We start from the raw sequence: 16,753 nt of genomic DNA on the forward strand, positions 1-16,753 counted from the left end.
GGTGCATTACTTTCTGGGCAACCCTTGTAGCATTGATTGAATCTCTCCAATCGGTGAAGATCTCAACTCAAAGAGATATGAGTTCAAATCTTCACTTATTCATTCATTCATTCATTCATTCATTCATTCATTCACTCATTCAATTTTTATGCCGCCCTTCTCCTTAGACTCAGGGTAGCTTACAACATGTTAGCAATAGCACTTTTTAATAGACCCCAGCTTGGACTTATTTTAGCCTCATTGACTAGATGATAATGCACAGCTATGAAGTGCACAGCAGTAAATTATAGTGAACTTGACTGGAAAAGCATGTACAACAAAGTTGGAACATTTGCAGCTGACAGGAAGTTCTCACTTCCTGGGCAACACACATGTTTCTGGAGAAATATCCCATTCTTATTTTTTTATTTTTTTTATTTTTTTATTTGTTCAATATACAAATACATAGGACGAAAAATAGACATGTAGTAATATATATAAGAGTAAAAGTGAACTTAGAGGAGAGGATATATGAAAGAAAGAAAATATATATGATAAGTGAGAGAAAGGAAAGACAATTGGACAGGGGACGAAAGGCACACCAGTGCACTTATGTGCACCCCTTACTGGCCTCTTAGGAACCTGGAGAGGTCAATCGTGGAGAGTAAGGGAGAAATGTTGGGGGTTAGGGGTTGACACTATTGAGTCCGGTAATGAGTTCCACGCTTCGACAACTCGATTGTTGAAATCATATTTTTTACAGTCAAGTTTGGAGCGGTTCGTATTAAGTTTGAATCTGTTGCATGCTCTTGTGTTGTTGCGGTTGAAGCTGAAGTAATCATTGACCGGTAGGACGTTGCAGCATATGATCTTGTGGGCAATACTCAAATCGTGTTTTAGGCGCCATAGTGCTAGGCTTTCTAGGCCCAGGATTGTTAGTCTATTTTTGTAGGATATTCTGTTTCGAGTGGAGGAGTGAAGGGCTCTTCTGGTGAAATATCTTTGGACATTTTCAAGGGTGTTGATGTCTGAGATGTGGTATGGGTTCTTCTCTCAAGTGATAAGCACTTAGCTAGATATGATACATGGGGAAAGCCAGCAGCTCACTAAAGTCATGGTTTTAGTAGAGGGGAAATGAGATTTTAATCTTGATCTCCATTTCCCCAAAATCATGATGCACTCCAGATTCCTGTTGGCCTACACTTGAAGCAGCAACTTTTATCACCATCACTGGAAGTGACATTTACTGTCATGTTCTACACATATACTTCCCCCCCCCTCAGTATTTCATTATCATATTTCAATATAGCTACTTCTATTGGTGCAGCTTGGCTGCTAAAATAATTGCAAAGGAATAATGACAAGAGAAACATGTTCCTATCAACCTGTGATCACCCAAAAGGCACCTAGTTAGCTATTAAGAGAAGTAAATTCTGGACTAAAATGGACATTAGCTTGATCTATCTTTCTAATTTCTTTGGACATCCACAAGAGTCTACAGAGAGGGGCGGCATACAAATCCAATAAATAATAATAATAATAATAATAATAATAATAATAATAATAATAATTTTTTTAAAAATCACTTTGATCCTAGTAGCAGATCCTTGGGTGATAAATGTAGTCCTTGACTTACAGCAGTTCGTTGACCATCCAAAGTTGGTCATACTAAAATGTCTAGATTTTAAGAATCTGAAACGGTTCTTGGATGTTCTGGTTTTTTTTTTTTTAATATTATTATTATTATTATTATTATTATTATTATTATATTGATGGTCTTTGACTTTAATAAAGGTCTATTTATTTATAACTGCAGGCTTCTTGCACTGGCAAAGAGGTGGCAGCTACAGGCTTCTTGATGGGGGAGGGAGGGAATGGCAAGGCTCGGTCACCTTTTGAGCTGTTACCTGCTCAACCTCCACTCTGCCTTGGGTCACGCATCCAGCCACAAGGGAACATATGCCCTTTCGTTGGTTGTTGTGAAGAAGCTTCGTTCTGAGAGCCACTTTGCAATGCATAGAAGCGAGCGTGGTGCACCCAGATCTCCGGCTTCTTTGCAACAGCTTGGAGCTCCAAGCTGCAGGAAGGGGGGAAAAGCTCCAATGCCAGCAGCTTGGGCGGGTTTCTTCCCTCAGAGTATCAGCCTCACTGCTGATTCACTTCCTCCCGTGCCGCGTAGCTGTGCCTTGTGGTCGTGTGCATGTCTAACCCCCCCCCCAAAAGCATTTAAAAATAAAACCACTGAAAACAAGCTGGTGACCGAATGCACCTTACTGGAAACTCAACTTCTGCACATGCATAGAAGAAGAAAAAGTGGTACTGACCTATCGGGTTTGGTGATGTCATCATGACATCACCAGGAGTTCGCTACCGGTTCGGGTAAATGAATCCGAACCGGGAGTAACCTACCCCTGATCCCACATGATAAAAAGCATCCACAAAAGAGATTTAAAATAAAATGGATCAATAACACCAGCAAGTATTGTGAGCCCAGTTGACAAAAGCAAGTTCAGGGCTGTATTGGTTGGAAACGTGTAAGTGTCCTTCATCCGGCAGTGGATAGACAACGGCTAGAATGATTATGATCCTTCCAATGATAATACTAATTGGTTTTACAAGAAGGGTTTTTTAGCTGTTTTAGTATTGGATTTACATGCTGTTTTTTATTACTGTTGTTAGCCGCCCCGAGTCTACGGAGAGGGGTGGCATACAAATCCAATAAATAAATAAAATAAATAAATTAGCATTTAGACAAAAAGGATGTTGAGGCTCTAGAAAAAAAGTGCAGAGAAGAGCGACAAAGATAATTAGGAGATTGGAAGCTAAAACATATGAAGAACGGTTGCAGGAACTGGGCATGGCTAGTTTGATGAAGAGAAGGACCAGGGGAGACATGATAGCAGTGTTCCAATATCTCAGGGGTTGCCACAAGGAAAGAGTCAAGCTATTCTCCAAAGCACCTGAGGGTAGAACAAGAAGTAATGGGTAGAAGCTGAACAAGGAGAGAAGTAACTTAGAACTAAGGAGAAATTTCCTGACAGTTAGAACAATTGATCAGTGGAACAGCTCGCCTCCAGAAGTTGTGAATGCCCCAACACTGGAAGTTTTAAAGAAGATGTTGGATAACCATCTGTCTGAAGTAGTGTAGGGTTGCCTGCCTAAGCAGGGGGTTGGACTAGAAGACCTCCAAGGTCCCTTCCAACTCTGTTATTACTATATATTAACTGAGTGCATATGGTGCCATTTAGTTGTTCCCTTTTTCTTTAATTCTCTTTATACTGGGAAGATCAGGAAACATGCATAAAAGGAGCAACATTTAGTTCTCTTCAAACTTGTACATTACAACATCAGGGAATTGTACAACCTGTACAATATCCTAGCTTTAAAAAAAACAAACAAATCAAGTAAGATGGATACCATGTGAACTTATGAGCTATATGCATTAGTTTAAAGCTTCAGTTCACTTTCAGTTTTGGTCTCAGTGAATCTTACATGCATTACAAATCTGCCCAGGGATTTTCCCCAAACTTCTGAAGTCAATTTGTAGGCTGGCTGTGTGTGTTAAGAAGGGGAAAAAAATCTTAACTGCAGAATATCATCTAATTCAGGGTTTCCCAACCTTGGCAACTTTCAAGATGAAGACTTCAAACCCTAGAATTCCCTATCCCTGTGATGGCGAACCTTGTTTGTTTGTTTGTTTGTTTGTTTGTTTGTTTGTTTGTTTACTTACTTACTTACTTACTTACTTACTTACTTACTTACTTACTTACTTACTTACTTACTTACTTACTTATTTATTTTACTTATCAGATTTGTATGCCGCCCCTCTCCGTAGACTCGGGGCGGCTAACAGCAATAATAAGACAATGTAAACAAATCTAATATTTAAGTTAATTTAAAAACCCCAATTTAAGAAACCAATCATACATACAGACATACCATGCATAAATTTTATAAGCCTAGGGGGAAGGGAAAATCTCAATTCCTCCATGCCTGACGACAGAGGTGGGTTTTAAGGAGCTTACGAAAGGCAAGGAAGGTGGGGGCAACTCTGATATCTGGGGGGAGTTGGTTCCAAAGGGTCGGGGCCGCCACAGAGAAGGCTCTTCCCCTGGGTCCCACCAAACTACATTGTTTAGTTGACGGGACCTGGAGAAGGCCAACTGGGATTCGTGCGGCAGAAGGCTGTCCCGGAGATATTCTGGTCTTATGCCACGCAAATCGTTGACCAGCTCGGTTCCACTGCGCATGAGTGAGCGCCTCCTGCTGGCCAGATGATTTTGGGTCCAAGAAGGTCATGCTTTCTCCTCACTTTCTCTAGCCCATGCCTTCTCAGATCTCTGGAGATTCCACCCAAGTTGTGAGCCTAGCTATGTTTCATCCTTCAACTACACTTCAGCTGTCATAAGTAACGGGGGTGGGGGGAGGTATTTTTGGATTTGGGAGGGGAAGTTTTCCAGAGGGCCCCTAGTAAGTTTCATTTTTCTTCTGGTGAAGACCAGGGGAGTTTCGCTTCTCCTGAGAAGAGGCAAAAAAGAGGATCGTTAGTGGCGTGCATTCCATAAGCATGACGCGACAGTGAAGATGTGCCCACCTGACGAAGGTGGACAATGGGGATTGGTTATTTCCCAAAGGGGGGCGAGTGGGATATTTTGACATGAGCAACTATCTACCGCACGCCTTCTACCGCACAAATCCCAGCGGCCGATAAGGTCTCACAGAGTTGGCCTGCTCCGGGTCCCGCTGACTAAACAATGTCATTTGGCGGGCCGCAGGGGAAGAGCCTTCTCTGTGGCGGCCCCGGCCCTCTGGAATCAACTCCCCACAGAGATTAGAACTGCCCCCACCCTCCTTGTCTTTTGCAAATTACTTAAGACCCACCTGTATCGCCATGCGGGAACTGAGACACCTCCACGAGGCTTTTACATTTTATGTATGGTATGCATGTGTTGCATGGTTTTTAAATGATGGATTTTTTAGCTGTTTTTTAATATTAGATTATTATTGTTGTGAGTCGCCCCGAGTCTTCGGAGAGGAGCGGCATACAAATCTAATAATAATAATAATAATAATAATAATAATAATAATAATAATAATATAATTATTATTACTATTTATTAGATTTGTTATAATATACTGTAATATAATATTATGAATTTAATTAGAACATAATGGAATTTATCTGGATGACAAAATTAGAAAGAATGGAATAAGGGTGTGTGATGGTAATTGAAATTAAATAGATGGGATTTAAAAATGTATAATTTGATTATATAAGATTTACTAACGCTAGACTATCGTATTATAACAAAATAGAAGGTATATTGTATGTTATGATGTGGAGAAAAAAAATACCTTGGGGAAAAAAAGACAATTTACAACTACGTCGGTTCTGATCCAATCTAACTGTAGTTCATAAAATCATACACCAAAATGTTCTTCCTGTTAATGACTACTTCAGCTTCAACCCCAGCAATACATGACCACGTAATAGATTCAAACTAAATGTACACGGCTCCAAAATGGACTGCAGAAAATACTACTTCAGCAATAGAGTGATCAATGCCTGGAAGGCCCTACCTGACTCTGGTTTCTTCCCCAAACCCCAAAATCTTTAACCTTAGATTGTCTACAGTTGACCCCTCCCCGTTTCTAAGAGGTCTGGTAAGGGGTGTGCATAAGTCAGTGAAGGGCTACCCAAATTTTTACTACCACACTGTGGGCGTGGCTCATGCAGGACGCCCTGAATTTTCTTTCAACATCTTTCAGTGCAAATTGGGTGCTCTGGGGTGGAGCTCCATTTTCACTATCCCACTGTGTGTCCCTCCCCCCGTAATCCGGGCAATAGCCCACCCCTGGCATAAGTGCCTACCATCCTGTCCTACTGTTCTATTGTCCTCTTTTATCATTACTTTTTACTTACTTACTTACTTACTTACTTACTTACTTACTTACTTACTTACTTACTTACTTACTTACTTATTTTATTAGATTTGTATGCCGCCCCTCTCCGAAGACTTATGTTTATACAAACTACTATCCTGTATATATTTGACAAATAAATAAATAATAGAATAGAATAAAATAGAATTTTATTGGCCAAGTGTGATTGGACACACAAGGAATTTGTCTTGGTGCATATGCTCTCAGCGTACAGGAAAGAAAAAGATACATTTGTCAAGAATCATGTGGTACAAAATGATTGTCATAGGGGTCAAATAAGCAATGAAGAAACAATCAATATGAAATAAATAATTTATAATAAATAAATAAATAAATCAGTCAGTCAATCAATCAAGTACCTTCCAACTCTGTATCAAAAATCTCTCCCCGTCCCCCCCCCATTTGATTTTTTTTTTCAGGACGCAGCCCGACTCTAAAAAAAAGACTGCCCTGGCAGGCTCATTCAGTATCCCAAAACACACAAACTGGGCAGTTGTCACCTGACAGTCCCGCCATATCTCTCGCCCCGCTAAAACCCACCACACCGCTGTTTGCGCTCGCCTTCCGCATTCTTTCCTAAACAGAAACCAAAAGGGGCGCAAAACCAGACCTTCCTCCCTGCCGGGCGAGCTCCGCAGCTGCGGAGGTTGGATTTTCCACTCGGCCCTCCTCCTCCCTCCTCCTCCTCCCCCCCCCGGCTTTTCCCGTTTCCAGCAGGGGAGTCGAGCGCTCAGCTTGCGCAGGTATCGAGCGGGACGGACGGAGACAGCCAGCTCGTCCGGCGCGCTCACCTGTTGTTGCTCACCTGTTGTTGCTCGTCCTTTTTCCTCGCGCTGGGATAGGATTGGGCGGGAGGGAACGCTCCCTCAGCCCGGTCAGCGATAGGGAAGGTGAGAAGACATCTGCGGCTGTCGGAGGAGCAGAGGGGCAAACGCATTCGCGCTCCCGAGAGTAAGTAAATCGGTTGCCTATTTTTCTATTAAGAAAAGGGTGGGTTTTTGCGCATAATAAAATTACTTATTTCTTTTGGAATTAATGTAACCCCGGCGTTATCTTTGGCTTTTTATGGTTAGAGATGACGTGGGGATTTGGACTCAGACAAAACTTGTCTTTGGAAAATGTTTTATTTATGCTTTAACAACCCTATTACTTGGGTATGTAGGAAGTATTTTACGCACAGCACTTAACAGCAGGGAACTAAAACAAGGAACCATTTATAAAGGATTTGGGGGGGGGGGGGCGATCTTGGTTAGTCTCTTTAAATATTAAATGTCCTGTCAGCGTTTGCTTGGTGCACTCTTTTCTTTAATGGTAACCTAACCCAGGTTTTAAATCAAGCAGTTTATGCTGCAATGTCTCCTATCTACACCGGTCCACACTTATTATTTCCATCCTAGAGAGCACCGTTGGGAAAAGTGGTAAAAATAATTTTGTTGCTCTTGGTTTCATATCAGTTTGCTTGCTAAAATATGGTTGGTTAGTTAATTGGACTCAGCTAAGCAATTAATGAGCATCTATTTCCTAAAATGTCAGTAAGGGGCATGCATAAGTGCACCAGCGTTCCTTCCGTCCCCTGTCCCAATGTCTCTCTCTTACTAGTACCAATATCATGTACTGTATTGTTATATCTTTGTATACTACCAATACATACTTGACAAATAAGTAAACAAACAAATAAAATATCTTCAGAATAGATATGAACTTGTATTTTAAGCTATAAATGTTATATGCACAAACTTAAAACTGTTGAACTTAATATTTAACAATGGAATCTCAAATTCTAGTATCAGTCGGTTGGGAATGGACCTTCTTAAGTTTGCATTGGTTGGAAAGGAAACGTATACAAGAGTCTCCTTGTCTTTCGTATTAGCTATCACCAAATGTTCCCATCACTAGTGTGGGAGAAGCTCAATATTTGGCCTTGGAGAGGAAGGTGAATCTGCTAGGAAATTCCTTTTCCAAGTTTGCAATGAGCTCAGGACTTTCCCTTCTTCTTGCTTTGCAATATAAGAATAGCAACTTCATTCCACCTGATAGGACTGTTGCAAAGCTAAAGACAGATCTGTGCTAAAAAAGTGATTTGAAGGTTATTTCTCCAGTTTAGCCTTCCAAAGGCAATGGAATGCAAGCTTCAGAAGTTTATTATTTCTTTATTTTATTTATTTTGTTGGATTTGTATGCCACCCTTCTCCGCAGACTCAGGGCAGCTTGCAATAGTTTTCAGCAAGTCCATAGCAATAAAATTCTCTGGAGGGTATTTATTTAGTTTCCTAAATATTATTATTATTATTATTATTATTATTATTATTATTATTATTATTAATAATATTTCTTAAATCGCTAAATTAAGAAAGAATGCTTATTTTTTGCAGATCTTGTTGTGTATATCCTAAGATTTTTTATTAATATTGCTTCTTCATTGCTTATTTGACCCCTATGACAATCATTAAGTGTTGTACCACATGATTCTTGACAAATGTATATTTTATTTTATGTATGTTGAGAGCATATGCACCAAGACAAATTCCTTGTGTGTCCAATCACACTTGGCCAATAAAAATTCTATTCTATTCTATTCTATTCTATTCTATTCTATTCTATTAAAAACATGTTTGTAATACTTGCTCGGAATCAGGGCATTCATTTTGTTAAATTTCTTTCCTGTACAAATGCATGAAAAATTCAAAGAATGTTCCTAACATCCTGAGTGTGTGCCTATTGTTTTTAATTGGTAGCATTCTGGATTTGCCTATGCAGAAATTATATTTGACTAGTGAAAAACAAGAGAGGAGGAAAAAAGTCATTCACCCATTTTTTTAAAAAAAATATTATTTCCCCTATTTCAAATAAGAAACAGTCTGTTTGCTAAAATATAGAGTGTAGCAAAGCTCAGGCCTATACACAGTTCGTTATAAACATTACCTTTTGTTTGAAATGGTTCCCATTTTCTTCTACATATTTCCTCATGCTTTTGTCACATGACATTTGAACTTTCCCAATTCCAGTAACACATTAACTGTGAGAAAAAAAATTGTGAGTGGCCTATGGGGCTGACTTTTACTCTGCACAGTTAGTCCTTAACTTAGAACCATATGTTTAGTGACTGTTTAAAGTTACAACAACAGTAAAAATGTGGCTTGCAATTTTTTTTCATATTTAAGGTCATTGCAGCATTTCTGCGTGGTCAACATTTGGATAGTTGGCAACTAGCAAGCATTTAAGACAATTGCAGTGTCCCAGGGACATGTGACCAGTTTTTACAATCCCCTGACAAGCAAAGTCAATAGAGAAACCTGATTTCTTTCAACCAATGTGTCACGTATTTGGGCATCTATAATGATTCACTTAACAACTGTGGAAAGAAAGATCGTAAAAGGGGCAGCATTCACTGATATTCTGTTTGTAAATACCATTGCATCAATTTGCTTTACATTTGTTAAATTTAAGAAGCGTGGCCTACAGATATTATAATTCCACAGCCAACTTACTGTCTTTTCTGGGGTTCCTGGGAGGTCTTAAAACCTTACTTTGGTCCGTGGCAGTTAAATACTTGATGCATTTTGGAGGGCTCTGCTGTGATGTATTTTTTAAATTAATTAATTAATTTATTTATTCATTCATTCATTCGATTTTTATGCTGCCCTTCTCCTTAGACTCAGGGCGGCTCACAACATGTTAGCAATAGCACTTTTTAACAGAGCCAGCCTATTGCCCCCACAATCCGGGTCCTCATTTTACCCACCTTGGAAGGATGGAAGGCTGAGTCAACCTTGAGCCGGTGATGAGATTTGAACTGCTGACCTACAGGTCTACAGTCAGCTTCAGTGGCCTGCAGTACAACACTCTACCTGCTGCGCCATCCCGGCTCATTTTACCATTAAAATTCTTTCAGTCTGGGCTATCTATGTGATTTTATGGTTTAATTGTTTTTACTGTTTGGGGAATTTTATGCAGCTATGTCCGTGTGAATTAGGAGGTTGGTTGGTATGTGGGCAGGTACGTAGGTAGATGATTAGAAAGATAGATAGATAGATAGATAGATAGATAGATAGATAGATAGATAGATAGATAGATAGATAGATAGATAGAAACAGACAGACAATTCAATAGCTATTCTCCACAGCAGATAGGAAACCCAAAAAGCATGTGTCTAGCTCTATTTGTGGAATCTTAAATATTTAAAAGAGAGGTTTTGGGTAGCTGAGGTTAGAAGCTCTTGAATGGCATTGACTTGATTGTTCTACTTTATCATTTGCATATTCATTTGTGGAATGAAGAAACTTGAATCCCCAAAGAGAGAATTTGAGTTAGATTTTACTGACCAAGTAATTTAGCAGCCATCCAACCACTTTAGTGGTCGTCCCTCCGCCCAGCAATAATAAGACCAGAAAAATGGACAGCTGGAACTCTCCTGGTTTCCTGTATTGGTAATCCCAGGCGAGAAAGATGAATGGCATCTTCTGAAAAACCTTCACCCTGGCATTTTGGGTGGAGTGGGCAAAGAGCAGGCTGCTGGTCTGACAGTCCAGCATCAAGTTTGTCTGGATGCTACAGTCCTGAATCAGTCCTACCATGTTGATCTGATAGGCGTGACTTGAATGAATCAGGTTCATGGAGAAATGTCGCTGAAAAATACTTGCTTCGGAATTAGGTCATGTTTCAACTCAGTAGGGACATAAAAACGCATGGGGTGTCCCTGCCCCTAGGAATTTTGGTTTACGCCTTTCTTAATGATTTTGCAGATCACTTAGTGGAAAGTTAATTTGGGGTGCCACCTTTCTAAACCTTGTGATTTTTCTCGCTCACTACATTTTATACATTCTTTGTGGTAAGCATTTAAGCATACTTATTTGACTCTTCTGAAGTGTAAAGCAAATTTGTCTCATCTAGTTTTTTTTAAAAAAAATTCCTAATCTAGTATCATCCTGCTGGGCTAGACATTATGGGAGTTGTAGTCCCGTCCAAAATTTTGGACTGTGCAGAATCTGATGCTTTAACCCTTAAATTAAAAAAATAAAGAAGACTCTGATTATTATAAAACATGGAATTCTTTTTATGATTGGTTTAAAAGGAGAAATAAAAGTTTAAATTCAAATATAACAATAGCAATATTTCTTTTTCTTTCTTTTTTTGATATAACAGATTAAATATGATATATACGCAGTGCTTTGTTAAAATAAAATTTGTATGAAATTAAATTAATCAATTAGGAGTGTACGAAAGCGGCTAAGAAAATAACAAAAAAAAAAGATTGATAACCAAAAGGAATAACAGTAAATACCGATTGTTTTTTCACCAGAAAATAATTTGATACTAGAAGAGACTGTTTATTTTTTCCTCCTCACAAGAGAATACAAACAATATATATTTTGTTGTTTGTTTATTGTCCTTGTTGTCATTGTCAATAATGTTTCTTGTATTTAATTAATTTCGTAAGCTCCTTAAAACCCACCTCTGCCGTCAAGCATGGGGGGACTGAGATATTCTTTCCCCCTAGGCCTTTACAATTTATGCATGGTATGTTTGTTTGTATGTATGTTTGGCTTTACAAATAAGGGTTTTTTAACTGTTTTAGTATTGGATTTACATGCTGTTTTGTACTATTGTTGTTAGCTGCCCCGAGTCTATGGAGAGGGGTGGCATACAAATCCAATTAATAATAATAATAATAATAATAATAATAATAATAATAATAATAAAAATCAACTATTATTATTATTATTATTATTATTATTATTTCTATATGTTTTGTTTTGTATCTTTTTCTTTTTTCTTTTTATGTTTTGTAAATGTGTAGATGTATATATATTTTTAAATCAATACAAATTATTATTTTAAAAAAAAAGAAGTTGTAGTCCAGTGTATCAAGGTGATGCCTAATATCTGTATGCAGATATTTGCCAACAAGTAACCTTGCAATGAGCTTTTGTTCAGTGCTTTGGTGTGCGTATCACTTTAGGGGTCACATGTCCTCTTTTTTTTTCTAAAATAGGCTCCATCACATATTCTATATCTCTTAGTAAACCTATTTTTCTAGGAAGATACATACATTTAAGGAATGAGAAGAACAAAGTGCTTGGAAAAGACAGTTCTGTGAGTTTATTTTCTGGTGGTGATATTCCAGTCTTCACTTGGTGTCCTTGTGATTCTGGAGCAATGAGGCAAACAATAGAGTACTAAATATAATATGAACAAACAATTTACATAGTAAGCAGTAATGGGTTGCTACCGGTTCACACTGGTTTAGCGATCCAGTAGTGGCAGTTGGGGAGGCTCCGCCCATTTCACGGACATCATCAAAAACATTCTGTGCAAAGATAAGAGCTGATTGACCTTGTGCTCGTTTTTATGTTTGTAAGTATGTTTGTATGTTTATCTCTGTTTTGTTTTGTTTTTCATTATTAAAATTAAATAAATAAAAAAAAAATAAATAAAAACAGAGAAACCCACTACTGATAGTAAGTATTCCAAAGTAGTTCAAAAAGCCTTAATCATTTTGCCAGTCTTTTTTGCCATAATTTTAAACTGTGTAGCTTGGGATGCAGAAGCTAGAAATCTCAATACCTTTACAAAATGTTTATTGCTTGCTTGCTTAATTTATGGAATTTATAACCTGACCCACTCCCAAAATACTCTGTGCAACAAACCCATTCACCCCCAAGTAAGCCACTAAAACTGAACAAAATCCAAATAAAAAATAATCCTAGAAGGCAAAGATAAAACCCCCACTAAAACTCAAAAGAGGTGCCTGTAATCAGTCAGTTTCCAAAATGCTTTGATAGAAAATAAATTTGACCTGCCTATGGTGTTGCAATGAGTACAGGCAGTGCTTGTTGAATGACTACTCATTCAGTGGCTGTTTGAGGTTACAACCAGCATTGAATGAGGAGGACTTGAAATTGGTCCTTGTAGTTGTGACTATTACAGTATCTTGGGAATTGCATAATCATGATTTGGGTGTCTGACAACCGGCTTGCATTTACAACATTATAGTGTCCTATAGTCATATGAACACTATTTGCAACCTTTCCTTCCAGCTTCCAACAAGTAGGCCAACAGGGAAACTGGCAGGAGATTACAAATGGCAGTTTGTTTGTTTGTTTGTTTGCTTGCTTGTTTGTTTATTTATTAATTAATTAGATTTGTATGCTGCCCTTCTCCGAGGACTCGGGGAGGCTAACAGCATATAATGCGACAATACAGTACAACAGCAAATCTAATTAAATTTAAAATTACAATCTAAAAATCGAATACATTTAAAAACAATCATACAACATATACAGTATCTCATTTTGTTTGACATGGTGCTGAGACCTAATTGCCCCCAGCCTGGCGACATAAGTGATTCTTAAGACTCTTACGGAAGGCAAGGAGGGTGGGGGAAGTGTGAATCTCCAGGGGAGTTGATTCCAGAGGGTCGGGGTCCCCACAGAGAAGGCTCTTCCCCTAGGCCCCACCAAACGACATTGTCTGGATGATGGAACCTGGAGAAGGCCGACTCTGTGGGACCTAATTGGCCGCTGGGACTCATACAGCAGAAGGCAGTCCCTCAAATAATCTGGCCCTATTTTGGGACTGTGGGATCACCGGAACTTCGTTTGTAAGTTAGCACATTTTCATAACATTGTGCTTTATCACCATGTCCCTTAGAATCGAGTGCCTGGTCCAATTTACATTATTAAGTGATGATTACCTGTAGTTTCTTGGTGGGAGAGTAGAGGTAGTGCTCATGTAGTGATTGCCTCATTTAGTGATCATTTACAGATAAAATAATTATGAAAAGTTGTTCTTGTAAGTTGCCTGAAGCCTTTAAGAATGATCTGGGGTGACCATATAGATTTTCTTAAATACCATAAATGAATAAATTTTGTGTCCAATCCTTTTTATTTGCTTGTTTGCTTATTTTTATTTTATTATTTTATTATTTAATTTGTGTGCCACCCATCTTATTTAGAGGCAACACATACAACTTTCATAGCGAAAGAAAGCTATATATATATATAACCTCAATTATATATGTATATATAACCACAATTGCTATTTCACTTAACAACCAACTTTCTTTTTTTTGCCCCATTCCTAAGAAGTTACCTCTCATCAGAAGGAAGGATTTTGCAAAGCACAGGAAGGAAGAGGGGCACAAGACCCTGTTGTGTTCCTTGCTCCTAGAATCCAGTTCTATCACTGTTGGTTGTGACACAAGTGTGATCCACAGTTCTCCCTTGTGTCAAACAAAGACTAATTCTAAACACAGCCTCGCCCATTTAAAGCTATTAGAATGATGTCAACTATGCAAAACTCTCATTTCCAGAAGCTGCAGGTATTCATTATTATCTTGAAATTACAAGAAGGTTCATGCAGAGATATTTAAAGACCTCATGAAAGCATAAACAACATTATGTTTATTTTCTCTGAGTTGCGTGGGTAGAGTTTGGAATTCACTGCAAAGGTGCTCAGAAGGTGATTTGACATGATGGACGGCATGTAGGTTGCCTCCTGTAATCCTCCAGCTGTTTAGCCATGGATCACTTGATTAGTGAATATTTTTCATCAAGAGAAATCTGCTGTAACGTATGTATAAAAGGGTAGATTCACACAGTTAAATTAGGATAATCTTACGTTTTTGGGAATTTCAGCATTTTAGGCATTTTGTAAAGAACAAGACTTCGAAGCACTGGTATTGAGATATCAGTTTGGGTTTGATCAGTATTCGCTCGGGTCCAGATTTCCTAGTGGTTTTTAACAGACATTAAACTTGTAAAAGAGTTCCAAACTTGGCAAGTTTAAAACTTATGGATTTCAACTCCAGTGGAAAAAACCGCAAAGTATTTTTTAATTAATATTTTTGAAAAACCGTGGTATAGGCTTTTCACGAAGTTTGAACCCGCGAAAATCGAGGGAACACTGTAAAACCATCAGTGGTGTGGGCAGCATAAGACTGAGCCTGAAATTTATAACAATTAAGTTTTAGGGGGGTTTTTTACTCTTTCTGGTGTAGGGAAAGAGTATGTGATACTCCTGAGCTCCTTGCTTGGTTTCAACTTGACACAGTCTGGGTGAGCACACCAAGGGAGTTTGTGAGCAATTTCCCCCTTCCCTAGTTTCTCTGTAACCACAGAGAGTCGGTTCAGCTCTCTTCCTTCTGTTTTTTTTCTGTCCTTGAAAAGTTCTACCTGCTTCTTGAAGGTGTGAGTTGATTCTCTTCACATTTGGGACAAAGCTGGTTGGCAGCTCTTAGTCACCGCAGAAGAGACAGAATTCTTAGGACGGAATTGGCAAATGTGCTTTCCACTGATCCTCTATGAAAACCTTGGCCCAAGGGCTCTCTGCCAGCAGAAAGATAAACATCTTGGACCCAAAACTACAGCTACGCATGCTACATTGTCTGGCGGCTTCAGTAGATCAGATGTCACTTAACCTTGGGAGGAGTTGGCCCATATTTCCTGTCACCATCCACATTTTCATCCTTCCATCAGCAGATGTAGGTAGTCGAGAGTCTGTCAGGTGGGCCAGGTGAGTCAAGGGGAAACCTGCCTGTCAGCATGTGTAAAAGTAGGTCTAGGTAGGTTTAAGTACAGGTGGAATAACAATATGGGGAGTGATTTCACCTTTCTCTTTGATCAGGTCTAAAGGTGCCAAAGAGGCAGATGAATTTGTGCTGGCAGAGTTCTCCATTCCTCTTGAATTTTCTTTCTCAGATTTCAGTGCCAAATAATTTTAGCACAATGATACAGTTGTCCTGAACAGAAGCATACAAATCTAATAATAATAATAATAATAATAATAATAATAATTAATTATTATTTATTTATTTATTATTTATTTATTTATTATTATTGTTATTTCCTTAGAACTGTCATCTTGATAAAACATCAAATTCAGTAGCAATCTTTGTTTAATGTTGGCTTTTTAATATATAAAAAAGTTTTTGCAAGCCAGTTGCAATAATATAATTATAACTGTCTTTGGGACCGCCTTCTGCCGCACACTTCCCAACGACCAATAAGGGCCCAGAGGATTGGCCTTTTCCAGGTCCTGTTGGCTAAACAGTGCTGGTTGGCGGGGCTGTGGGGAGGGCCTTCTGTGAACCATCTTCTTCCCAAGATCCATACTGCCCCATCCTACTGGCCTTTTGGAAAGCTTTAAAGACCTGGCTCTGCCGACAGGCCTGGTGCCTTGGAGCAAATGTGACATCTTTTAGATCTGGCCATAAATGATATGATTGTTTTTTTAAGGGGCTTTAAATTGTTCTTTTAAATTGTTTTTTAGATGTTCCTACGGTTAGCCGCCCAGAGTCCTTCGGGAGCAGTATTGGATTGCCCCCGGTATACCTGGGATCGCTGATCCAGTGGTGGAAACGGCGATGCATGCACAACTGTGTGTCCCTATTGTGTGCACATGCACCCCTCATAAAATTTTGCTTCCACATATGTGCGGGAGCAAATAAGTTGGTGAAAATCGGTGAAATCTTACGTGAGGACGCTCGCGTGCACGAGATTTCAGCGATTTTGGGGCTTTCTTTGCTCCTGGAAATCTGTGAAGACCACGGAAATCTTGCATGTGCGAACGTCCTCGTGTGAGATTTCGGCAATTTTTGCTGATTTCTTTGCTTCTGCGCATGCGCAGAAGCAGAATCTTGTAGGGTTGCACGCGCCTGCCTCCCAGCACACGTGCCCACGCCAACCTCCGGGATTGATCTGGTAGGGAAAGGTAAGTGCAGACCTACACTGTTCGGGAGTTGGGCGGCATATGAATTAGATAAAATACATAAATGAGAGAGGGCATTGTCTACAAAGAACGCCTCGGGGGATTTCCAGTGATCTAATTATCT

The 16,753-nt window shown here is 39.1% G+C and overlaps 1 protein-coding gene across 2 annotated transcripts in view; it reads left to right on the forward strand.

The window, feature by feature from the left end:
- Positions 1 to 6,653: 6,653 nt before the first annotated feature.
- The window catches only part of MAP3K8 (mitogen-activated protein kinase kinase kinase 8), a 40,344-nt gene continuing 30,244 nt past the window's right edge, over positions 6,654 to 16,753 (forward strand). Inside the window, exon 1 of one of the 2 annotated variants that reach the window (XM_070729601.1) lies at positions 6,654 to 6,873. The gene's annotated coding sequence lies outside the window, so the exon portion shown is untranslated. Of the gene's footprint in view, positions 6,874 to 16,554; positions 16,633 to 16,753 lie in introns of those variants that run through there. The other variant, XM_070729602.1, reaches the window with a different exon arrangement.

The sequence above is a fragment of the Erythrolamprus reginae genome, chromosome Z (genome assembly GCF_031021105.1).
Source record: "Erythrolamprus reginae isolate rEryReg1 chromosome Z, rEryReg1.hap1, whole genome shotgun sequence".
Lineage (NCBI taxonomy): Eukaryota > Metazoa > Chordata > Lepidosauria > Squamata > Dipsadidae > Erythrolamprus > Erythrolamprus reginae.